The sequence below is a fragment of the Nannobrachium achirus genome (genome assembly GCF_963921795.1).
Source record: "Nannobrachium achirus genome assembly, chromosome: 3".
NCBI lineage: Eukaryota > Metazoa > Chordata > Actinopteri > Myctophiformes > Myctophidae > Nannobrachium > Nannobrachium achirus.
Genome location: NC_137812.1, coordinates 40,636,078 through 40,662,741, shown reverse-complemented (window position 1 = coordinate 40,662,741; position 26,664 = coordinate 40,636,078). Strand labels below are relative to the sequence as shown.

The 26,664-nt window shown below is 41.8% G+C and overlaps 1 protein-coding gene across 4 annotated transcripts in view; it reads right to left on the bottom strand.

Moving 5' to 3' along the window:
- ctnna2 (catenin (cadherin-associated protein), alpha 2) overlaps positions 1–26,664 on the bottom strand; it is a gene marked incomplete at both ends in the record, with an annotated part of 480,574 nt that overhangs the window by 208,750 nt on the left and 245,160 nt on the right. The gene's annotated exons all lie outside the window — the stretch shown is intronic.

Below are 26,664 nucleotides of genomic sequence, written 5' to 3'. Positions count from 1 at the left end.
TGAAAGGTCAAGTTTATTATTGACGGTTCAAGTGGTTACATATCTGATAACACAAATTGACATGAATCCAAAATACATGTTGATTGATTGTTGATTGTGCTGTCAAACGATGAAACTATATGGAATCTGGGGGTCCCTGCTTCATCTTTCTCTCAGCTAAGGGGTCCTTGGCCTGAAAACGTTGAAGACCCCTGCCCTAATGCCCTATAGTCAATGTTCAAACCATTAAAACTACAGGAGTTTGAGTGGTGCTCTTAGTGATGCACTCAGCAATGATACAGGTGTATTGTTGCTGAGCCAGACACACTCCCGCCATAAGTAATGGTTTGACGTGGTGTTCAGTGTTTTGACGCTGATCAAGTGCAAGCAGTGCACTCCACAGACAATAGCACACCACAGCAGCAAGCACTGGATGCTGATTGTGAATGAATGATCATAGATTTTTCGGGTCTACACATAAAAATAAATAAAAGAAAGAGCTAAAGCCCTGGAAACCCAGTGCCAACACTACTATGCTCTAACAACCCAGAGTAGAGGTGCTGCTTAAATAAGTGTTGAATCTATGAGAGATCAAGCATGATTGTCTTTCAGATAGAAAAATAACAAAGGCCAAAAAACAGCATCATTGTCTATTCAGAGCTTCAGCTACATCGTATAATAAAATATAAACAATTTGTCTGTAAATGTCTGTATTATGTGTTTAAATTTGTCTGGTTCCAAAATTCCAAAATCATTCCCAACTGAGTATTTGAGTAAATATCAATACAAGTCATGTACATTTGAATTTGATTTGTAAATCAAAATTTTCGTTAGGTACTATTTTCAGCTACTTCAAATCAATCTACTGATACCGCACAATGATATTTGGCATGCTGTTAACGTCAAGATTCCATTTTTAAACAGTGCCATCTGGCCTTGAACCTGCCTACTGCATGCATACAAATCATTTCCATATCTACTGATTCGTCTCTGTTTTGTTTTGATTCTTATCATTTGAATGTTTCTTGCTGTTTTTAATTCTGTTGTATGTAAAGCACTTAGTGAGTTCTCTCTGTGAAAAGTGCTATACAAATAAAATGTACTTACTTACTCTCTAGACCAGATGCAACTGATAAAGTAAATTCCCATCTATATTAACAGACTCTACACGTTCTGTACACTTGGCACCGATAGGTACGTGCATCTCAGTGAATATTCCTCCATTGCAAGGAGTCAGACAAGTATGTTGTGTTCCCAACTCTGGGGAAATGCCAATTCTACCATCTACACTTTGCTGCCTCCCCCATCTGTGTACGGAAGAACATAAGTTAACAATGTTCTACAGGTTCTGTACAGCATTGGCACTGGCAAGCATGGCTGTGACTGTTCAGAAAACGAAACATAACATGTTTTTAACAAAAGGAAACATATTTAACAGCTTATTGGGGTGAAACCATTCATCAAACTAATTGATTTAATCAATCACTAAAAACAACATTCAATCAATTAATAATGTATCCTTAATTTTGGCATTCATTATAGGTGAAAACGTTGAAAAACATTGACAAAATAGTGAAAATAGCTCATCTACAAGCTCACAATAGGTCATATTGTGATGTGTGGTGAGCTTGTAGACCTGCTATTTTCATAATTTCATAAAATAACGCTTCAGTGGTAAATTGCTTCTTTGATATTTTTTTATATAAAAATGTGCTTCGCAATTATTTGATTAATCAAAAAAAGTAATAGAATAATCTCAAAAACTATAATCACTAGCTCCAGCCCTACAGCTTTTAATGTATTAATAATTCCATACAGATTACAGTACTCTGAAAGTCACAAATTAAATGTAAATGCCAATTGCTGCAGTATTGCTCTTCCCACCCTAACCGTGGAGGTCCCCCATGCACTCTCCATTTGCAAACATACTCAAATCACATAGGAGGACGAATGGTCTTACACTTACACTGGGATGAAGGAAAGAGGTTGACATTACATTAATGCAAAAAAAATTGTTATCGACGACTTGGAAGTATTTATGGAGAGATCTACACGAAAAAAGCCATCTGTACAGAGCATTATATACCACAATGAGATTAATGGAACCCCAAATGTTTCCTCTACAATCAAACAGCATTATGCTTTGGAAAATGGTTGTCAGTAAGGTCAAGTACTGTATACCATGAGTAAAATAGCGAAAATGGCCGATCTACAAGCTCACAACACATTGCAACGCAACGCATTGTACGTTTGTAGATACGTTTGTTCGCCTACATGTATATCACACAATGTCCACGCAGAATAGGGAAGCTAGGATTCAAGTGGTTAAGCCATGGTCCTGGATGTGTCCCTTTACTAAATACACTACAGTGCAGGTGGGACATTACGTGCATTAAGGATGTGCACTTGAGAATACAATGAAAGTACAGTACAGAAGTACAGAATCTGCTGAAATGAGCTAAAACTAATTAAAATAACAAGAGATAAAATGACTTTGTAACTCTTCTGGCCTAGCCATATGAGAGTGTAGAATATTAATCGATTTCTTTGTTTTAGATTTTCACTTGCACGGGCCCGCATGGTGAGTGTTCTTTTCTCTCTCTAAAGCATTGGGGCCAGTGTGTGGGTGTGGGAATGAGAGTTGTTGTGTTTAAGCTGTAACTAATGAAACCCATGGGTCCATGATGACAATAGGAGGATGTTTGATGCACAACTATTTTCCAGAATATGCGTGGTGTCTGGTGTGTGTGTGTGTGTGTGTGTGTGTGTGTGTGTGTGTGTGTGTGTGTGTGTGTGTGTGTGTGTGTGTGTGTGTGTGTGTGTGTGTGTGTGTGTGAGTGTGTGTGTGTGTGTGTGTGTGTGTGTGTTTTGTGTGTGTTTGTGTGTGTGTGCGTGCGTGCGTGCGTGTGCGTGCGTGCGTGTGCGTGCGTGTGTGTGTGTGTGTGCATCCGTGTGTGTGTGTGTATGTGCATGCGTGTGTGCATGCATGTGTACACGCAGTACATTTTTTACATATGGGGCGGCATTGGCTCAGGGGTAGAGAAACCGTCATTAGAACATGGAGGTCTCCCCCAGAGTTAGTGTCGAAGAGTCCTTGAGCAAGACTCCCGGTGAGCAGGTTGGTGCCTTGCATGGTTTCCTCTGCCATCGGTGTGTGAATGTGAATCTATGTAAATCGCCTTGGATAAAGGCGCTATACAAATGCACCATTTACCATTTATTTTGTGAGAGAGAGAGAGAGAGAGAGAGAGAGAGAGAGAGAGAGAGAGAGAGAGAGAGAGAGAGAGAGAGTAAGGGTTCTGGGAGGGAGATTTTAAGATACATTCAAATATTATTCTCCTATTGGTCAAAGAGCAGAGCAGTAGGCTATAGTGACACCACCCTAACGATACATGTCAAAAACGACTGGCTGGACTGCCAATTAGCTGTGCACCTTAATGCTCCCTGGCCAAGGACCAGATACACCCTGCTGATTCTGGTGACCCCACTTCCTCTAGTCTCCAGTAGCCAGAAAACTATTCCACAATCTATGAATGTTAAGCATTGAATATTGTGGGAGTGAACAGTCTGGCTCAAGAGACTACCCTTTACGGATGTCTGATGTGAATTTTGACAAAGTTGAGTTTGAGTTGATAGAGAACAGTATGTTGCTGCCATGTATGTGTGTATTATGAGAAAGAAAGAAAGAAAGAAAGAAAATTAAAACTGGCTTTGGTCCACAAGGAAATCAACAGTTTAATTTGTCACGGTCAAATAAAATATGTAGGTAATAAAACTATGTTATTGACATCATAAAACTCATTTCATCAATTGACATTACAAAATATCTCTGTATCTACATTTATGAGGTGTCCGTTTCGTTTCATTGAGTTATCACTGGGTTTTTGCAAAGTTAAAGAAATAAACTCAATACAAATGTACATGCCCCCCCTCCCACCCACCATACACGACGCTGGGGGCTACTTGGTGGTAAAATAAAATGTATATGTCAAAATCCATGCACTCATTTAGAAGGCTGTGCTCTCAGTTTTGCAATGCCTGCTCTCGATTAAGAAGAACCCCATGTGTGCAGTTTATTAGTTATGACAGATGTTATAAATCCCTGTGTGTGTGTGTGATAAATCAGTGATTTAAGTTGAAAATGGGACAAAATATGAAGAATAATTATGTAAAAAAAAATGTAACCTGTAATTATCTATAATCTATCTATAAATGCGAGAAGTCTCTGCGTGTGTGTTTGTAATCCGCGTATCTCGAGAACCGTTTGTCCCACCGGCTTCAGATTCGGCACGCGCGTTCCCCGCCGCGGCACGGAGTGCAGTGCCGGGCCTCGACCCGACCCGACGCGCGGTTTTCCCTAACCGGCGCGAAACGTTCGGAATCTCCTTATGCGGAAATCGGCGCAAAATCGGAGCAAGCGCTGACTCATTGTGACATCACTGCAGTCCCGGGCGCAAGCGCTGAGTCATTGTGACATCACTGCAGGCAGATACAGGGGCCTAGCCTCGACCCGACAGACTGAGATCTCCATATATGGGCATATGGGCAGATACAGAGATCTCCATATATGGGCAATACAGGGGCCTTGCCTCGACCCGACAGATATCTCCGTATATGGGCATAAAAGGGACACAGACAGATATATGGGCATAAAAGGGACACAGACTGAGATCTCCATGACAGATATCTCCGTATATGGGTGCCTCGACCCGACAGATATCTCCGTATATGGGCATAAAAGGGACACAGACAGATATATGGGCATAAAAGGGACACAGACTGAGATCTCCATGACAGATATCTCCGTATATGGGCATAAAAGGGACACAGACTGATACAGAGAATGGGCATATGGGCAGATACAGAGATCTCCATATATGGGCATATGGGCATAAAATGGACGCAGATATATGGGCATAAAAGGGACACCGACTGAGATCTCCATATATGGGCATATGGGCAGATACAGAGATCTCCATATATGGGCATATGGGCATAAAAGATGGACACAGATAGAGTATATGGGCATAAAAGGGACACAGACAGATACAGAGATCTCCATATAATGGGGTTTGCATTAAAGGGTGGGGCATTCATTCCCTATTTACATTGTTCCCGAGTTGGCCAGGTCGCAAACTCCATATATGGGCATAAATGGGCACAGGCAAACAGATGATCAAACCAGGTCCAACAGAGATCTCCATATATGGGCAGAAAATGGACGTAGACAGACATATCTCTCCATATATGGGCATAAATGGACACACGCAAACAGATGGTCAAAACGGATCCTATGACAACAGGTATAATGGGGTTTGCATTAAAGGGCGGGGCATTCATTCCCTATTTACATTGTTCCCGAGTTGGCCAGGTCGCCGACTAGACGCTCGGCCGCCCGAAGGGCGGCCGAGCTTCTAGTAAATATAACGGCACTAGCCGCTACTGCCGTGGGACATATAATATGAAGCCAAGAACACAGAAGATTCTTAATGTAGGATTGTTGTTTGAAAAAAAAAAGAAGAAAAGAAAATCTATATCACTTAATCTATATCACACATTATGTGTGTGCTTTGAAAGCAGAATGGACTGCACAACAAAGTGCATGAGGATCAAACTGTAGGCGTGTTTTAGTTTCTTTAAGTAGCGTGACATCACTGCAGTCCCGGGCGCAAGCGCTGAGTCATTGTGACATCACTGCAGGCAGATACAGGGGCCTAGCCTCGACCCGACAGACTGAGATCTCCATATATGGGCATATGGGCAGATACAGAGATCTCCATATATGGGCAATACAGGGGCCTTGCCTCGACCCGACAGATATCTCCGTATATGGGCATAAAAGGGACACAGACAGATATATGGGCATAAAAGGGACACAGACTGAGATCTCCATGACAGATATCTCCGTATATGGGTGCCTCGACCCGACAGATATCTCCGTATATGGGCATAAAAGGGACACAGACAGATATATGGGCATAAAAGGGACACAGACTGAGATCTCCATGACAGATATCTCCGTATATGGGCATAAAAGGGACACAGACTGATACAGAGAATGGGCATATGGGCAGATACAGAGATCTCCATATATGGGCATATGGGCATAAAATGGACGCAGATATATGGGCATAAAAGGGACACCGACTGAGATCTCCATATATGGGCATATGGGCAGATACAGAGATCTCCATATATGGGCATATGGGCATAAAAGATGGACACAGATAGAGTATATGGGCATAAAAGGGACACAGACAGATACAGAGATCTCCATATAATGGGGTTTGCATTAAAGGGTGGGGCATTCATTCCCTATTTACATTGTTCCCGAGTTGGCCAGGTCGCAAACTCCATATATGGGCATAAATGGGCACAGGCAAACAGATGGTCAAACCAGGTCCAACAGAGATCTCCATATATGGGCAGAAAATGGACGTAGACAGACATATCTCTCCATATATGGGCATAAATGGACACACGCAAACAGATGGTCAAAACGGATCCTATGACAACAGGTATAATGGGGTTTGCATTAAAGGGCGGGGCATTCATTCCCTATTTACATTGTTCCCGAGTTGGCCAGGTCGCCGACTAGACGCTCGGCCGCCCGAAGGGCGGCCGAGCTTCTAGTAAATATAACGGCACTAGCCGCTACTGCCGTGGGACATATAATATGAAGCCAAGAACACAGAAGATTCTTAATGTAGGATTGTTGTTTGAAAAAAAAAAGAAGAAAAGAAAATCTATATCACTTAATCTATATCACACATTATGTGTGTGCTTTGAAAGCAGAATGGACTGCACAACAAAGTGCATGAGGATCAAACTGTAGGCGTGTTTTAGTTTCTTTAAGTAGCGTACAAGTACATTCTAACATAAAGAAAAAAGAAGTGAGACAGCTGCCGTGGGGGAAAAACTCCTACTAAGCCTTGAGCCCTTGGCTGTAGGGCATTATAGGCGCTTCCTTTTTGCATCATGAAAATAGTTTGTTGCAAGGATGATGCTTGTCCATCACAATCCATTTTGCCTTTTGAGACGGGAGAAACGTCCAAGTTTTGCGTTCAGACGACTTCGCCACTATTTGCTGTAGGTATTTGTTGTAGGTTCTGGGAGGAGCTCCGTCCGTACCATAAGGTCATGCGCCTTGACAGGATGCTCTGGGTTGTGGCAAGATAGAAAGGTTTTTGGATCTTTGGAGGCACCTTGAATCTTTTCAGCTGTCATGTCATGTCATATCATGTGGTACCTCGCTTTCTCAAGTCAAGTCCTTGGCGGTGGTCATCCTGACATACTTGAAGCTGTCCACCCTCTCCACTAGCTCTTCCTTAATCACGGGAGGTATGTGAGACGTTTGTCTCTGCGTACAGAATTCTGCGATCATCTCCTTCCCAACATTCAGGAAGAGGCTATTTTCCTGGCAGCATTTCGTCAGGCCTGCCACCTCCTCCAAATAGGCCTTCTAGTTGTTTTGTGATAGGGCCCACCAGTGTGTCGTCAGCAAACTTAACAATGGTGTTTGGGCTGTTATTGGCCACACAGTCGTGGTTGTAGAAGGTGGTTCAGTACGCAGCCCAGGGGGTCTCCAGTGTTTAGCTTTGCCACTTCTATAATCAGCTCATCTATGAGGCCAATTGGACATTTGTGCCAAGTAAATGAAATTCCCTCAAAGCATTCCTGAGATAGTAGGTCTGGAAGGATGTAAGTAAGTATGTATGTATGTATGTACGATACGTATGTATGATGTCTGCGACTCTGCGTACGCACATATGGGAAAACCAAACATAATGCCTCCGGCTACAGCTGTTGCCGGCGGAGGCATAAAAAAAGCGCTACTTTAAAACATCTCTCTCTGTATCCCGTTTTATGTTAGGATGAATACATACACCAGTGCACAAAGATACCAAGCAGCATTACAATGGCAAATGACAAGAGTTTCACCGGGCAAAATAATGATATAAACATAAGAGAAAAGTTATTTTCCACAGAAAGTAAACCAGCAGTAAATCACTAATTATAGACTTCAAAAAACACCAAGAATTTTCAGGTGGAACTTACAAGCATTGCCTGAAGTGTAGTCAAAAAGGCAGTTTCAGTTCCACTTAAAATCATCATCTCACAATGCTGTCTTTATACTGTACATCTGCTTCAACTTATTCATCATTCCTCAGAGAAAAACCTCTCCGAGAAGCTGCGGAAATATATATTTGCGATTATTTTTGTGCCAGTGCAACTAGGCGGTCTTCAATGCAATAGATTTTACATCTTTAGGGTGTACAGTAAATGGAATACTGCGCCCAGTTTTGCAATGTTATGGTCAACAATAAACACGTTTCCGTCACGATCGACAGGGAGGCATACAGTATAGGGGCTTGCCAGTCGACAAGACCACAGCCCCACAGCCTACTAGCACCCCCAGTGTCTGTGTCAGATTATTATGACAAAGCAGAGCGATAAGGGCAGGGACGGTGTGGGAACATCAGAGAGTACAGGCTGAAACTGTGTCATTCCAACACTGACACACAGGATCAACTCTGAGATAAAGCAGACCATGATAAGGTCGGGGACAGTGTGGGAACATCAAAGACACAGGGTGAAATTTCTGTTTCAGTCAGAGGTGGAAGAAGGTACTCACATTTTTCGTCGTTGTCGGGTGGAAACCTTGTATGTCCAAAACTCTTCGTTTTGCATTTATCATTTTAAAAAATGATTTAAACTAGTGAAAACCGCCGATCTACAAGCACACAACGCCTCGCACTGCGAGGTGTTGTGTGCTTGTAGATCAGCTGTTTTCACTACTTTTGTGCGATGGCCATATATGATGAAGCAGTGCTTTACTTGGCGAAAGAACGTACACATTTGAAACTTGGAGATACAAGGTTTCTGCCCGACAGTGACGCAATATTTAAGTAAAAGTATTATTACAGTAATACTGCAATGCAGACATACAGTACTCTGTTACAAGTAACAGAGTACCCAACAATTGTTGGGGGAAAAAAAATAATACAGTGCCAGATCTAGCTTGTATGGTGTGTACGCACACCTCTACATTTTCTGCTGCTCCCAGAAACATGCTGTGATCTGAAACATTATGTACGCTCGCATTTAGCTGAAAAAAAACACAACAGTATAAATAGCTACCACTGCTGACTTTTTCATAAGACACACCGAAAGAGTCTATATATCACAAAAGATATAACAAATATCAGTACATCTTTTAAATTAGCCTATAAAGCATTGTAAATTCTCCTTACCGAGCTCGGGGTGACTATAGTCAATACAACCACAGAAAACCCTTATGATGTGACATCAATGAAAGTTAACCAAATCAATAATGTAATAGTTGGGTTGTAAACATTTTGCTGCAGGCTAGATAGATTATCGTGAGAAGACCGTGTGACATTATATCCAATATTGTGGGAACCAGTTGGGCAGAAAACGGAATGATGAACAGAATATAACAGAATATAACACCAGCCCGTTTCATTACATGCATAATACTCATAGAGTACGCCGTTCCCCCTATCTCAGGCTTCCAATGGGGAGACCTCAAACTCATCCCACCCCCTCCCCCTCTTACGTCTGGATGGAAGACCTTCCAGACAGTAGCCTACATCACAAATTAGAATCAGGCCGCTACCTCTAACAAGGTTAATTGATCCAAACGGTGAGGTGACGTGCAAATGAGCTTTAGAAAACTGATCGCACAAGTAACATCGTTCTGAATTTCAAAAATGTATAATGTGTGAGTCTGGGCACACACACAGATCACTCATCTGGCCCCACGCAGACAACTTAATTTAAAAAAAAAATGTTTAAGACACCTTCATATGACAACATCTGAAAGTTAATCTAAGCAAGGACACGTTGTTGACTTTGTCAGTACAGCATGGAATGGTGGCTTCTCAAAAATACAGTCAAAGATGTGGAAAGGCAAGATCCATGTAAAAGTAATCATTCAAGACAGACAGCAGAATCTGTGAGCAATACTGCCTTAAACATGCAATGTTGTTGTTAATAGGAATAAACACAGAAGCACCCGGGAGGAAAGGGGAGTAGCCAAACCTGAGTTACTGTTTTACACAAAAAAAGGGGGTCATGCCCTCCGAGGCAAAAACATATCTTTTTTTAATACAGAATGGGTTCCCACTTCCCAGATTGATCTAAAAGTAGTTTACCACACCTGACACACAAGTATCTCTGACCTTGAACACAAGTGTTGTTCAGGCATAGCGCCACAAATATTAGTAGGACTTAAATGCATGGATTCACCTGCCATGTTATCAAATCGATCAGCCCATTTCACAATGATGGAGTTTGTTCAACATAAAGAAGTGTGGGGAAAGTACAGCATTCGGCTCTCATACACACGGGAGCCCCTCGCAGAACAGAATTACCTTTTCTACAGTATTATTTCCATCTCTTCAAAACGAGTACGGTATGTTATATTTCTATGCTATATTTTCTACTGCGTACATGTGCACACCCTGAACAATGTCTGTTCAGTGCATGTACAGTATACTGTTAAAGCATTGAGTCGTGAAAGGAAAGGAGTCGCGGAACTGGCCACGTCTATTTTTTTAAGGGTCACCAGCCAAAAAGGTTGAGAGACACTGGCTTATAGGAAGTGCCTGCCTTGATCAACTCTGAGACAAAGCAGAACACGATAAGGGCACGGGCAGTGTGGGAACATCAAAGGGCACCGGGTGAAATGGTTTTGTTTTTTAACACTGACATACAGGATCAACTCCGGGACACAATGAGCCACCATAAGGGCATGCCAGGGACAGAGTGGGAACATCAGAGGGTACGGGGTGACACTGCTGTTGTAACACTGACATAGGATCGAAAGGAGCAATAGAGAGGGAGTGAGATGTTAGGAGGACATAGAATGAACGCCAAAATCCAATTGTACCAGATGGTGCCCGGAACAAGCAGTGCCTGAGGCAACCCACCCCCCCCTCACAATATACACCACACACACACACACACACACACACACACACACACACACACACACACACACACACACACACACACACACACCACGAAGGAGGGCAAAAACTGCGTTTAGTATTATGTTCAACGGGAGTCTCTAGCGGGAAAAGCTTTACACCAGCATGCAAACTCTCAGATATGAAGACTGAATAGAATATACGTACAGTATACAAAAGGCTCTTTACCATCAGACAGTCTGCTGAAAGTGTCTGTACTGATTTAGTCGCTCTTTGTATATGCAGCCAATGCAAGCGCCCAATGTGTCATATTTCTTTGTATGCTCTCTCTCTCTCAGTTGTACGCCTGCTGAAGGGAAAGCCTTGATGGCTCGCAAAGACATAAATATGCTGGAGAAATGCTTTCATTTCTGTTGAGCTAACCACAAAGTAATCAGCGGTTGACCTCTCTCAACTCTCCTTCACGCGCCCGCACGCGGACACCCACCGCACCCTCACTGCACCCACAGCAGATACACTGAAGGAACAGGATGGACCTCTTATTGGTCACAGCGAGGGAGACTCATCAATCAATCATGTATTAATGGCTACACTAGGCCATTTCCTTTAAACTCTCTCTCTCACACACACACACACAACGCACGCGCACAGATATTTCTGGGCTCGTGGACACACATGACTCAAAATCAAATCATAAAAGCCATTTCATTAAATTGAACTGTAATTCAATAGCTGTAATCATTCAGAGTGAATATGAAAAAAATCCTTCATTCTGATCTGCTCTGCACCACGAGACATATAACACTGCATCATATGGGCCTGAAGAGCCCAGTCCTGCTCCTGCTAGAAGAATAATAATTACAAGAGGAACAAACAGACACTCATGGGGTAATAGACCACCGAAGTCTGACGTCACTGCGGCTAGATGGCGCTATTACCCGGGTTCACATTGTATTTTTTATATTGATATCCCCATAAGGGAATCTTAGATAGCCTCTTATGAGAACTGTGTTCCAAAAATAAACACACCACGTCAGCGATTTTACTCATATGGATATGAAGCACCGACTAAAAGTACACAATGTACACATTTACCCAAAGAGTAACGCAATAAACGCTAGTATGTATATATTTATATATATATATATAAAATGCTGCACAAAGCACACTGATGATGTATGTGTAATATGTTATATTACATATCATGCAACGTTATCTAATCATCACTATCTAATTTGTCTTGATTAAACACGATAGGCGCTCCTCTGCACCAACTAGAAACATTACACTGCATCGTACAGGCCTGAGCATCCCAATCCTGCTCCAATCCTACTAGATGAATAACAATTGCAAAGAGAACAAACGGACTGATGTGGCATATGGTTATTCTACATCAGCATCATGCAGTATCGCTTTATCAGCCACTCATGCTTGTTCACTAGTGTTTATCCATTCACATACGAGAACAAGTATACTGCATATCGTCACTGTCGGGCAGAAACCTCGTATCTCCAAGTTTCAAATGTGTACGTTCTTTTGTAAAGTAAAGCCCTGCTGCATCATACAAGCCTGTCGCACAAAACTACTGAGAATAGTAGATCTACAAGGACACAACGCCTCGCGATGCGAGACGCTGTGCGCTTGTAGATCGGCTATTTTCACTAGTTTAAATCATTTACAAAACGATAAATACAAAACGGGCGGTTTTGGACATACAAGCTTCCACCCGAAAACGACGATAGCTAGTCTCTGTTTAACCAATCACGTTGCAATCATGAAATATTGTGGATGCAAGAGTCTCTCTAATGTAACATATTCATGCTCTGGGTCAAAGCGGGCCATAAGGACCTCCGTAGGGGGTGGGAAAGGGGGTCTGCTGTTCAGTCATGTGAGGCCGCAGAGCCTCTTGATCCCTGGGTAATCTCCAGATATCTGTCTAAGCCAGCACCTCTCCTGATTGTTCACGCTGGTTGCTTTCATTTTTAAGGACGTTCGTCGCCGCCACACACACACGCAAACACAAACACAAACACACACATACGCACACACGCACGCACGCACACACCACACACACACGCACACACACGCACACGCACACACACACACACACACACACACACACACACACACACACACACACACACACACACACAAGGCGTTTATTGATATTGTCCGTCTCCCAATTAGTGATGGAACATGCTACTAGTATTTTGTCTATGCTGTTCGAACAACAGCTGCAGCATTGTTGTAATTTATTAAAATAGAAATCCAAACAGGTGCAGTAGCTGACAGCTGTCATTTGACATTTTCTGCTAATCTCTTCACTCACCAAAGATAGCTACATCCATTTAGAGACAAACCTTTTGTAAACTGGCTTGCTGTTGCATTGCCTCACAGGAAAATGGATATTTTCGGTAGTGTACGTACATGCCAGTAGACCATGTGTGAAAGTAGCAGTAGCCAGTAATCCAAGAACAGAATGTACATTATATTACTTAGAGATGGGGTGCCATGATCCCCCCCTCCCCCAAAACAAGATTATCAGGTATTATGACTATACTAGAGGAAGATTATTTCCAAAAAAGTGTACAGAAAGAGTTAAAATTAGGTTTTTATGTGGCCACACCCACCAGTTCATTAAGTATGCCTGGTTGTCATGGTGGGTGGTAACCCAGCTGAAGTTAGCCACACCCACAGTGTTAGGTGAATGGTAAAAGGGGAGGGGATGATTATGATGTCACTCTGTGTTTTTGGATCTGCACTTTTGACCCACACGGTGGCAGCCTTGAGGAAGAAACCCAAAATACAAAGGGAATACATAATAGCTCATAACAACCACACCAGGGGGTCTAATGAAATACTGTCAACCTCATAGACACATGAAAACCAGAAAACGTACAAAACTATGGCACCACCTCTTTAAACACATTTGTGTTATTGCAGTTTTGTTACTAGGCTATATCCATTTAGCCAAAAGGGACACAGTTACTCTAGACAGTCACTCCCACACAACTCTAGTCAAAACACCCACAAGCAGCCTGTGGCAGATTCACATGGGAGTGGATTGTAAACAGATATCCACCTAATCACCTCTCCGTGAACATGTTGCTGTGCATGTGCAGTGAATAAAAATGTGAAAAATCAAAATATTGAAATTATATTTGAATAGTAACCTGCCAAACATGTCAACATATTTGGATATTTCAGGCCAGCCCTACAGCTTTTGACATGTGTCGTTATTGTTATTTTTCAAGAGGAAACAGTAATACAATTCTGAGTGTAACAACTGACCCATAAGGACCCATCATTTTGTTATGTGTGAATTAATAAATTGGTTCAAATGAATAGTGCAATTGTTTGACAATTAATTAATTCATAATATTATCACTCAAAGTTCCAACACAATCTTCATCTAACTGAAGCTAGTACTGTTAAAAAGGCCTATAACTTCTCAAGAATAGAGGAGTTTATTTGTCAATCACTCATACAGGTACAAACAGCAGACTGTGGGTCTGTGGTTCCGCAAAGTCTTCTGCTCGGACTACTGCTTCGACAATGTCTCCACAAGCCTCACTCTGCTGTGCCCAATGTACACTTGCTGTGTTACTACATTGGTCTGTAGAGAATGACCTGTTCGTGATCAAAAATAAAACAATTAACCACAGTACAGCATTGGCACTCATTCTTAGTGCCAGCAGCTGAGGTCATTCCAGTTGCCCCGGCCCCAAGCCTACATGGTCTTCTAGCTGTATGTCAGACACCACATTCTCCACTCTGTGACTAACAGCAGGTGCCACTGCCTCCTGGGCACGCAGGAGGACTGATATGCTGTCCCCCTATGCTGTAATGAAAATACCCGGGCCAGCAGTGAGAAAGGATGGACCAGTAAGGCAACGCGACTGGCCTCTGATGGACCTGGCATGGATGCAGGGGGAGCGCATCTGCCCAGCTTGCTTTTAAACAGCAATCAAATGGATGAGCTTTGTAGCTGTGGCACAATATATCGTTATGACTTGGCATCAGGGAGAGTGCATGTAACCTGCACTACAATGCGTCCTTAGAACAATATGCGATGTACAGGTTACACTGATGTAATCACTGATCAAGAATAATTTAAAGTAATGGCTATACTAAGGGCTTAAAGGAGCAGCCAACAACAATAGAGCCAGACCAACTGTGTGTGTGTGTGTGTGTGTGTGTGTGTGTGTGTGTGTGTGTGTGTGTGTGTGTGTGTGTGTGTGTGTGTGTGTGTGTGTGTGTGTGTGTGTGCTCGCGTGTGCGTGCGTGTGTGCATGTAAAATAGTGATATTCACAGTTATATTAAAGGAGTAGTTCACCCCCAAAATGACTTTTTTTCTATTGATTAGTCACGCCATGGAGAGTAGAGTTCAATAATATTTTTTGGTTTTTGTCACATTCCTAAGACAAAAATGTGATGACAATAAATTTACCCCCATTCATTCCGGATGGTGACCCGTTTCGAAACGGGTCACCATCCGGAATCAATGGGGGTAAATTTACTCAAATCAATTTTTTGTCTTAGGAATGCGACAAAAACCAAAAAATATTATTGAACTCTACTCTCCATGGCATGAGTAATCAATAGAAAAAAAGTCATTTTGGGGGTGAACTACTCCTTTAACGTGCAATTGTGGGAAATCGCAATTGTGGTTAATCCGACGCACGGTCAGGACCCGAGGAATAGACCCATCCCATTGATTGCAAGCCAATTGCAAGCCAATTACACAGTTACTGTACATGAGATCATGTGTAACTAATTTGGACGAGATTGGTCCTAAGAAATCATGTTTCTGCAGTTAGATTTTTCGATTTGTGGCACAGAGTCAAAGAGAAATTGCTTTTGCAATTCTTCTTTGAATAGAAGAGCCTCAACTGATGAGGTGATCGCACATTTCATTCATGGTTTTTGCCATTTTTGGAGTAAAATAGGCCACAGTCTACATTTTCAGATTAATATTGAAAAGAATAATCGCAACATAAAAACATTTGAACTTTAACTAAAACCATTGAAATGTTCTTCTTGCCGAAGCTAACCAGATTACGGTGTGTACTCTTACAATGCAAGGCCTCACCCATTGTTTACATGACATACATGAAACCGCATTCTAAATGTCATTCTGACTGTATGACTAATTAGTAGATTTGTCATTTTAATCCTTGTGCTCTCATTATGATTTTACTGCGTATAGTTGTAAAACCTCATCACTTGCAATTACATCAGCAAAGAGTATAGGCTGTAGTAAAATACTGTGGTGATTCCTATTACATACTGTACTAAAACAAGAAACTATTTACATCTAACAATGACTTTCATTACTCTGACAATATTTACAACATCTAATATAAAAGCAATTGTGTTTGCAATGTTTATTAATTTGCTTCATTATGAGGTTCCTTAAAACATAATGTTAAAGTAATACATTATTTATAAAACATTGGCACACTACATTATAGACTCCACTGCATCTCATGCTTTATCACTTAAACAAGTTCAAGACCCCCAATGCAAGCTTTGTCATTTTCATTTACAATGGCAATGAAAAGTGTAGTGAGCAGAAGCAAATCAATATGTGACTTATATTAATTTGCCATTGAGGGGGAATGAAATACATGTCTTTGTTGCTATGTGAAATTGATTATCTATGCTGCGAAGCAGCTTTCTTTTTTAAGCGCTGCACAGGAGCTGGTGTAAATATTTCACGGGTGAAAATTCAGTGGAAAAATAAATGAATTAAGAATTGTGAAACGGATCAGGCCCAGTAGATCTATTCACAAAAAGGGAAATAACGGGCGATGCCCTTGGGTTAAGTGCTCTCCAATGCCCCAGGCATTGCCCCAAAAGCCACCAAATGAGGGACATTCCCATGGTCTTGACCTCTCTGCACAGATGCCTTGGAGGATGGAGAAGAGTGGTCCCCTGGTGCTTCACAATATGTAATACATCACATGCCATTATGTAGTCAGCATTCCCATCTTGCCCTAACACTGGACCAGTGTCTGAGGAAAACAGGCAACATCAGTCACGGTTAAAAGAACGATTCATCATTTTAGCCGTGGTTGCTCTTCATGGCCTTTCCCACAACACCAACAGTCTGTGCAGTGCCCTTCTCCAATGCATACATTCACATTGCTGCTGTCAGGCTGGAATCTTGTACAGATCTCCATTTTTCTTTTTTCATAAATGAATGCTCTGTTTTATACTTTGTCATATGTGTCACACAAAAGCAGCTGATCTACAAGCTATTTTGCAAGCTTATGATTATAGAGTTGTGAGCGGTGCTAACCTACTGCTCCTACATCTGGATTTGTGTGTATGTATGTCCGTCCGTATGTCTGTATGTCTGTATGTCTGGCGCGCAAAGCTGACCATTGGCCAAGCTTTGTGAGACGTTTAATGAAATGAACTCATAAAAGGCACCGCTCACACAATGAGTGTCTGTGTGTCAGACTTTACCTCGCATACTGTATCTTGAGAACCGTCCAACCGATTGACTTCAAACTTACCATATGCATCACAGAGGATACATATGGTGTGTTGTGCTGATTGGCACAGTCGGTCGAATCAGCAGTTGTCCATAAGCGAAAATCCAGGCAGAGACGTGCAGAGAATGTTAGAGAGGCAGGGGCTGAAATATCTAAAAGGGCCCTTCGGTGAAAATATTGAAAATAGCAGACCTCCAAGCTCGCTTGGAGATCGGCTATTTTCAATACTTGATACCACACTAAACTAAGTACATCATGGATTTCTACACAGAGAGTGCAATTCTTTCAACATAAGATGCTGCATTCAAGTTCCGGAGAGTTTGGCCAAGGCAAATCTTTGGAATGCTGCCTTCATGGAAAGAGGGCATTTGCATTTCTATCACCATAGTAAAATTGCATTCATGGTCTGGAGAGGGCACTTTTTACAGACAGGTAAAAGGGCAAGGGCTCAAGCCCCCTTTCATGTCTATGTGTGCACGTGCCTAAATCCAGGTATCTCTGTTATCTGTCCATCTGTCTGTGTGTCTTTAATTTTAATATAGGATAGGACATACACTATGCTTTACGAAGTGTGTGCGCGTGTGCGTGCATGCATGCTTGCATGCATGCTTGCGTATGTGTCTGTCTGTCAACCTGTCTCGGGCATAATTCGGGAAGCATCCGACCGTTCGCTCTAAAACTTTCCGTGTGTGTCTCATATGACCTCGAGGTATATGTGGTGCCAAATGGCCTCATCACACTGCTGGCCACATTTCTCATTTCACTATAAAGGGGAAGATACTCTCCTCATGTTTTCCAATGGGCACCACAGACTAGTGAACATGCATTGTCTCCATGAATGTGAAACCATTTATCATCCCTATGCTCATGTACGTGTGCACTGTGCCCATATAGCACATACAGTACATGCATTTTTCACACAGCGTTTTTTTTACTCAATATGCAACTGATATTTCCAAGTAACCCGAGAGACCAATCCCTTAAACTCAAAATATTCTCAGCATGTAACCTATCACCGTGCATGTACTGTATAACTGCACACACAAACAAGCAGGCACAAGCAAGCACACACACTCATAAGGACACCCACAGGCACTGCATACTGTTTGAGTCTCTTCCCAAAGCGCAACTTGGTTGGCAGTAGAGGAGCACTGACCAAAACTATTTGTGCTACGTGAGCCCCCATCAAATTTTCATAAGTAGAGTTTCTGTGAGAGGTAACTGTGTCTGACAGTCCCTCCCACACATGGGTACCTCTGGGATGTGGGGAGAAAGGCAACAACGCAGAGCGCAGGTGTGTGGCCACAGGACTGTTTGCTGATGATGCACAGACCTATTGTTTATTGAAACCGCATGCAGCAGTAAGTGGGTGGACAGAACTACAGAAGAGCCCTGATGTGAGAATAGGAATAACCTGCTTTCTTGGCTGCATGGTTTAATAAGACAAAGCTTGTCTTTAATACATTTATGCTACATCAGAGCAACTAATTGGTCCTTTCTTTTCCACAGAGATACTTTGAATAAGGTTGACACAAACACAGAAGCTAAACCGGTGCGAGAAAAGCACAGATGCACGGGTGCAGTGGTGAGCGACTGTTCCGTCACATCTTGTGTGAAGAAAAACAAAAACAAAAATTAAACCAGCAAACACCTGTGCATCACAATTACGTGTCAACTTACTGTAAGTTACAGATACATCTTTTACTTAAATAAGAGTTAAATGCACACTCTGGATCTTAGTGATTGTGTGGCCATGACTCATTGTCAATAGCAGTCACTAGTCAGTGTATAACATAAAACTATAATAGAATATTTTATACAAAATGATTCCCTCTCCTCGACATGATTTATTTTTCTCTCACACAATAAACACTTTGTAGATTATTTGAAGGTAGTTTTGTTGCTTTATTCAGAGAGGACAGTATAAAGAGGCATGAAATTGAGGGCAGATAGGGGGCAGCACATGCTGCATAGGGCTCTAGCTGAAATTTAAGTCCCTTTCAAAATGTCCCCTGATATGGTTTAATTCCTTAGAAAAAGATAATCATATTTGTTCAATAAATGTATATGTATTTTTCCTCACCCAACAAAAGGCCCAACAGGAGCAGAACCTCTGTCTTTCTCCTCATATGGTATTCCAGGAGTCATGAATATTTATAGGCTACAATGATTATCGTACATCTGGCAACACTGGACCCGGGTGACACGTCGGACACAGGAGAGCGCTTGTTTTGTATCGCTCAATGTCCCTGGCACCCTGCATACTCCCTCATTTACCGATGCATGTCTTAACAAGCTTGCTGCCAGGATTAAAATCGACTAATGTCTTCAATTGCCAGAATTGTACCTTTTAATGAGGCTCTGTGACATCATAGACTGTCCGAGCTATGTGCCCTGCATCAAAACCCTGATCCAGTGAGTGCTGTCCAAGAAAAGATTTTTTGTAAAACACTACATTGATGCTTTGGAGATATGCTGAAGATTGTACCATGTTGCCCTTTTGTAGAAGCACTTGTCAGCTCCCAGTGTGCCGGATAGTGTGTGATGTGCAGATGGTCTGAGATAACGTTTAAATGATTGATTGAAGTGTTTATACTGTATGTTGTACTTGGCAACGTTAGTGTTGTTTGTATCAAGGCCAGAAAACTAACCTATATAGGTTTGTCTGTGGTGTTTAAGTGAGCCATTTACCATGAGAGGGAGTGGGTTGTTGGCTGATTTACCATTGTTTCAGGGTTGTGCATTTCAGGGTGTCAAACAACCCTGAAACAGTGGTAAATCAGCCAACAACCCACGACCCTCGAATGGTAAATTGCTTTTCTACCACTTCTACCATATAAATGAAAGAAAACACAGTTGTAACTTGCAATGTTACAGCTGCAACACAACAGTGGGCGGGGTCCATGAGCCAACTCAAGGTTGTTGACTGATTTACCACTGTTGTAAGCCAATCAGAATCCAGTATCTGAACATGTGACCACAAAAAGTGGTAGAACGTGCCATTTTTATGGTTGAATAATATGCCATGATGCTGAGTATCAGACAACCCCACAATGTAATATGTAGCTGGAGGAAAGCGTTGCTATCGGAAAAGTGAAGGGTGCAATTATTGATATCCTTGCACTGCACCTAATACTAATACCCATTATAGATTGAGTTTGTGATCTCATTTATGAACATGGCTGAACCCTGGAAATGCAATCATTGCAAATATTTTTTTTTTTTGTCAGCCCCGTGTTTCAAAATATTAAAGAGTACAAGCAGATAGCAGGTTGTTTGGACTGAATGGCTGGATCAGGCTTTTCTGTTGATCTTGAACATCATGAGTGACACATGATCAGAGATGTGAGTTTCCTCAAGGATCTCATCAGTGAAATAATTGAATCAAAGCTTACACTATGCACTGTGAAGTACATGCAATGCAATTTTAGAATGTGTTAATGATTTAGAGCTGGAATAAATTGGGAGTGTGCAAAACCAACTCTGCCACCCACCCCCACAAAAAGAAAACATAATAAAAAAATAATAATAATGAATTAATTAATTAATAAACGAATAAATACATAGATACAGGTTTTAACCCATTTAGGCCTAGAATTATTGAATGCTTTAACCAGTGAAAAATAGCAGATATACAAGCTCACAGCGCGGCACCGTGAGCTTGTATATCTGCAATTCTTTTAATATTTAAAGCATAAAATATTGCGTAATAATGGGTTCTTGAAAGATGACTGATGTCTTGAGGCATTACGTATGTGAGAATTATGAGGGTGCCTACCTATGAGACCACCAGTAGTCAATATGCAGAATTAACACAGGGAGAAAGGCCTTTGATTGAGAAGAGGGTCTAGCTAGGTCATACATCACAGCTTAGTTATGAGTGATCAATGTTCAGGCCAGGGGGGAGGCTTGTACACTGGCTCCTATTGATCCTGGGCTGATCCATTGATCAGGTGACCTACGAAGATCTTGTGCTCCTGCAGCCGCAGGTTAAGGAGGTAGGTAAAAGAGTTGCCATTGGAATTACTAGCAAACATCATGTAGAGCAGTATAATTGCATTTGTGAAGGACTGGAGGTGAGCTAGCGGGTCACCGTCATCAATAATGCGGAGGGAAATCAAAACGGCATCACCATCAACATCCTTGCTCATAATAATGTAATATAATTTAGTCACTACTTTGGGGTATTTTTGTCGCTGTGCATTTGCGCATACATGAAATTTGCCCCCACCCACCCTAACTATTATTAGGAGCTGTGTGTGTGTGTGTGTGTGTGTGTGTGTGTGTGTGTGTGTGTGTGTGTGTGTGTGTGTGTGTGTGTGTGTGCGTGCGTGCGTGCGTGCGTGCGTGCGTGCGTGCGTGCGTGTGTGTGCGTGCGTGCATACGTGCGTGTGTGTGTGTGTGTGTGTGTGTGTGGTATTAATATAGCACTGAGGGAGCAGTTAGAGGTTAAGTGCCTTGCTCAGGGATACATGGACAAAGACTAGGCAGACTGCGGACAAACCCCGGGACCTTTTGATTCCCAGATGGTGTCTGCTGTGGTCACCCCAATAAATAAAGGGTAGAGCGCACACACATTACCCCACTAACCAGAAATGATGCAGAGGCGAGATCAAACCATTTCAGAGATTCGCCTGACAAAAACAGGATGATATTTATAATTTCACACAAGGCATCTATCTACGCAGAAACCGCTAAGCGAGCGCAACTGATACGGCAGTGTGATGACAAGAGAGTCAGAGTGACACACCAACAACAACAAGTCTTTCATAAATAAATGAAGATCATTGCTTCAGCATCCTCGGAGGATCACCATAGAAGCAACAACAAATCTGACACAGATGGAGGCCGTCTGAGAAAGCCAAGAGACCATCAATCAGAGACTCTGTGTATATTTTCCTCAGTTATTCACTTCTACAGTACTGTATGTTAATGTTAAGTCGCTTGCCTTCCAGGAAATCAGTCCCAGAAGCTTCAAATCACAAGAGCTGTCAAAACCTTCATGGTATTTGGTAAAAGGGAAAGGGGAATGTACTGTAGTTTAAGCCTGTGCTATGCACCATGCATACTAACTAGTGCAGTACCCGTTGTCAGAATACTTAAATGCAGTACCTGTTATCAGAGTACATGGAGGACAGTCTATGTCAAGGGTTCCTACACATTTCAGGCTGCATGTTGTTGTTGTTTTTACTGTTGATTAAGAAAACAATGTTGCACATTGAGCTAATCATACTATGACCCTCAGTTTTGGAACCACTGCTCTATGTCAGTCATGTATGACAGTAGTGATTCATCTCCATACAGAGATGGACACACACACACACACACACACACACACACACACACACACACACACACACACACACACACACACACACACACACACACACACACACACACACACACACACACACACACACACACACACACACACACACACTGGATTAGATAGACGGACAGCCGGATAATTTGACAGCGGACGGACGGGTGGACGGACAGACAAACAGACAGATAGATGAACATATGATATCGTAACATGGACAGTCGTCTTCTATTCCTCAAAGTATCGTAACAAACTAAAAATGTTAATGTGATAAAGAAAAACCGAAGAAAAAGAAACAAAATAACAAAATATAGCGTGAGCTGGTAGAATAGTAACCACTACAGTTTGCTCAAAAGCTCCCACTAGCTTTTCCAATCCAACATGACAGCATCCACAGGGAACTCCAGTTAGTTGTTGAAGTTGTGTGCCTTGCTGCCAGCCAGCTAGGAGTTGGGGTTTGGCATAGGCTTTCCAGTCAACTAATTAAAGTCTAAACAAGTGCATAAATAAATGCGGATGGAGGCTGCGTGTCACCGACAGCTTTGGCTCTGAATGCTGCAGAGTCAGAGGCCTAGGCCTTCAAAGCTTCTATCTCTATTCATATCAAGTAACACTCAGTAGACTCAGTACAGACTACAGAGAGAGAGAGAGAGAGAGAGAGAGAGAGAGAGAGAGAGAGAGATAGTACATTGCCATGTAGAATGATATGATATGGCATTAGGACCAGATGAATCAAAAAATTACTATACATACATACATTATTTTCTTATATCCTACAATATGCTAATGGGAGGGCGGGCGGGCATATGGACGGACCACGGCCACGTCACTCTGACTCAGACATAACCACCAGTAAGACGCCTAAGGGCGACAATGTCTTGGCCATGTATATCGGACCAGTTACACATAATATGGTACCCATATATGGATATCCATTTACTGACTGTATATGGAGATATGCTGTGAGACCTCAAACATGCTTACTCAGTTATTCGTGTCCTATGACGTCTTTGACATCTGACATCATACATACATTTTATGCCCATATATGGAGATCCAGCCACACATATATGGGCGGTCTTGGCCATCTGTTAGTGTGGTATGTGGCCGATGTGGCCTCCATATATGGGCAATCCCATATGAAGTCCTGTTAGATATGGGCTTAATATTGATGACATCACGGATCTCCATTTATGGGCATAAAAGGGATTATGTTAGTGTGGTTCCCCTAACATCACAGTGGTGTCAGAGCGTGATGTCAGAGCATCAAACCCATAAACCGTAAAAAACTGACACATACGTGTGGAGATAAGATGTTCTGTATCTCATACTAAAAAATAACACCAGTGTGAAGTGAGCTGTGCTGATGATGATGATGATGATGATGATGAACCATATATACATGTAGGCATACAGTATATGGAGATCCAGTTGTCCAGAGCCACAGATCCGATCATTATGCCTATTCATGTTCATGTGCATTGGACCGACCGACACAAACTCAGCAATCCACACTTTCAAAAGGATTACAGAACTAGACCTACTGTATCTAAAACAAGTGTCAAGACTTGAACTGAAAAGAACAGAATATGATGGCACCCTCCGATATATATCAATCATGCATGCATGCATGCATGTTTTTAGAAATGGTCAGCAGCAATGTCAAGTACACTGTGGATCATAATTGTCAGAGTTGTGTATGAACATTGTGTACTAGTGCTATACAATAGCATCACAGATGCTGAACAATAAACTAATGAGCTGTGGTACAGCTGGACACCTCTATTTGAAGGGCTTAACACCACCTACAGGTGAATTGTTGGCTTTTTTCAGGCTATTTTAGCTATAAAGGTAACAGGTTTTGCATTCATAAAACAACAGAACATCTGTGCAGGGGAGCAGTGTGCACTAAATGGAGGACTGTGATATGAATGTATCTACTCTGGTCCACGTCAATGACAGAGAAGATGTGACAAAGCTAAAGTATAAAGCCTGCTTTATAATGAGCTCATTAAACTATATGGAGCCTCATTTCCCAACAAGAGCCACTAACCAGCCACCGCAAAGTAACATGCACAAGTCCATAAACTTTTATGGGTTCCCACCCATTGCCTCCCCAGCCATTAATTGTCAGGGTGGGTGGCGAGGTTCATTACTAAGTGCAATATAACCTTGTTAAAAAAATAAATAGATACAGAAAACAGCATCCCTGATTATTTTCAATACAAGTTGCTCCATTTAAAAGGAGGAATGTTGAATTTATCATGGATATAATTTGACATGCGTCAGTGTCATTTCACATATCTCATACACCAATCGTTTAAATTGTTTTTAATTTCCTTCATTTTGGATGTTGTTCACTTCCAGCTTTTTACGTGTCTTTAAATTAGACTCATCTACACTAATATATATTTATTTTAAAATGCATAACTTTTACTAAAATTACACTACTGTGGTATTTTCAAAACCCTATGGAAAAGTCCAGCATTGCATTTGAGTCGTGGGAATGAAGACTTTTGGAAACGATGATGCAGACACCCACATTTGCTTCCTGATTGGCTCTCATCAATCATGACAGGTCCGAGTCGCCACATCCCTATCATGTTACGCCTTTCCATCCGGAAACATACATTACCCATGTCTTATAACTACCAGTAGATAATTCAACATGGATAACGCAAGGCAGGCATTGCTGTAGTAGCTGCAGAACATTATGTATTGTGTACTGCCTACATGCACAGCAAGCACCCTACTGTATTATTTGAGCAATGTGCTGATATATTTTAAAAAGTAGAACGCAGTGCATGCAGTGCACATTGTATTAGCTGAGTGACAAGAGAAGACTCCAGGAAACCGTAAATGCGTTTGGACCACTAAAACTAAAAATCTTCTGACAAGTCTGTACGGCCATCACTATCTTCCTGGCTACAGACTACATTAAAACACCCAGTACACAGCCCAAAGCGAAGGATCAATTTCTACCAAGCACATACTATGCCATAACACTTGGGAGCAATTGACTGCACACACATCAAAGTAAAATAACCCCCAGCTAAATCCACATACTATACATCAACAGAAAGGGGAAACATTTGAAAGAGACTCATGACTACAAGTACTGTTTCCTGGACATCAAATGTCAAATGTGTTTTCCTTATTTTTTTCCTGGTTGTTGATAAACCTGATTGTCCTGGAGAAATCATTAATAGTAATCTACCGCCACTGTTCCGCCGTTGTCATGTGGTAGCAAGTGGTGGGGAGATTCATATGTGAAACATATTCCCAAAAATGGTTTCAGCCTGATCCAACTGCCACTGACTTCCATAGTTAAATATTTTTTAGAATGTACTGTATACGTGAAATATGCTTGGAGGTACTCTCTTGGCCTACTTATGCACAAGGGGTTCGAACCCACGACCATCCACACGGAAGGCGTGTGTTTCTCAATTTCTCAATGTACAGTAAGAGTTGAGCCATTACATTTTCTGTTCCACATATATTGTGAAAATAGGGGATCGCCTCGCAAAGTGATTTGCCTCTTTCTATTATTATTTGACAATTTGGACAATGTTTGACCAGTCTTTTAGTATAGTTTGTTGATTACTTTTGATGCAGTAATGGTCTTTCTCTTTTCTTTTTTGAGATATTAAAAAAGGTCATAAAAGTCCTTAAATTGTCACTTCACTGTTACCCCTCCAAAATCATGTGCCCACAGGTTGAGAACCACACTGCAGAAACAAATCTGATTATGGGTTTGTATTTCATATCGTCGTTGTCGGGTGAAAACCTTGTATGTCCAAAACCGTTCGTTTTGCATTTATCATTTTAAAAATTATTCAAACTAGTGAAAACAGACGATCTACAAGCAGTGTGCTTGTAGATCAGCTGTTTTCACTACATTTG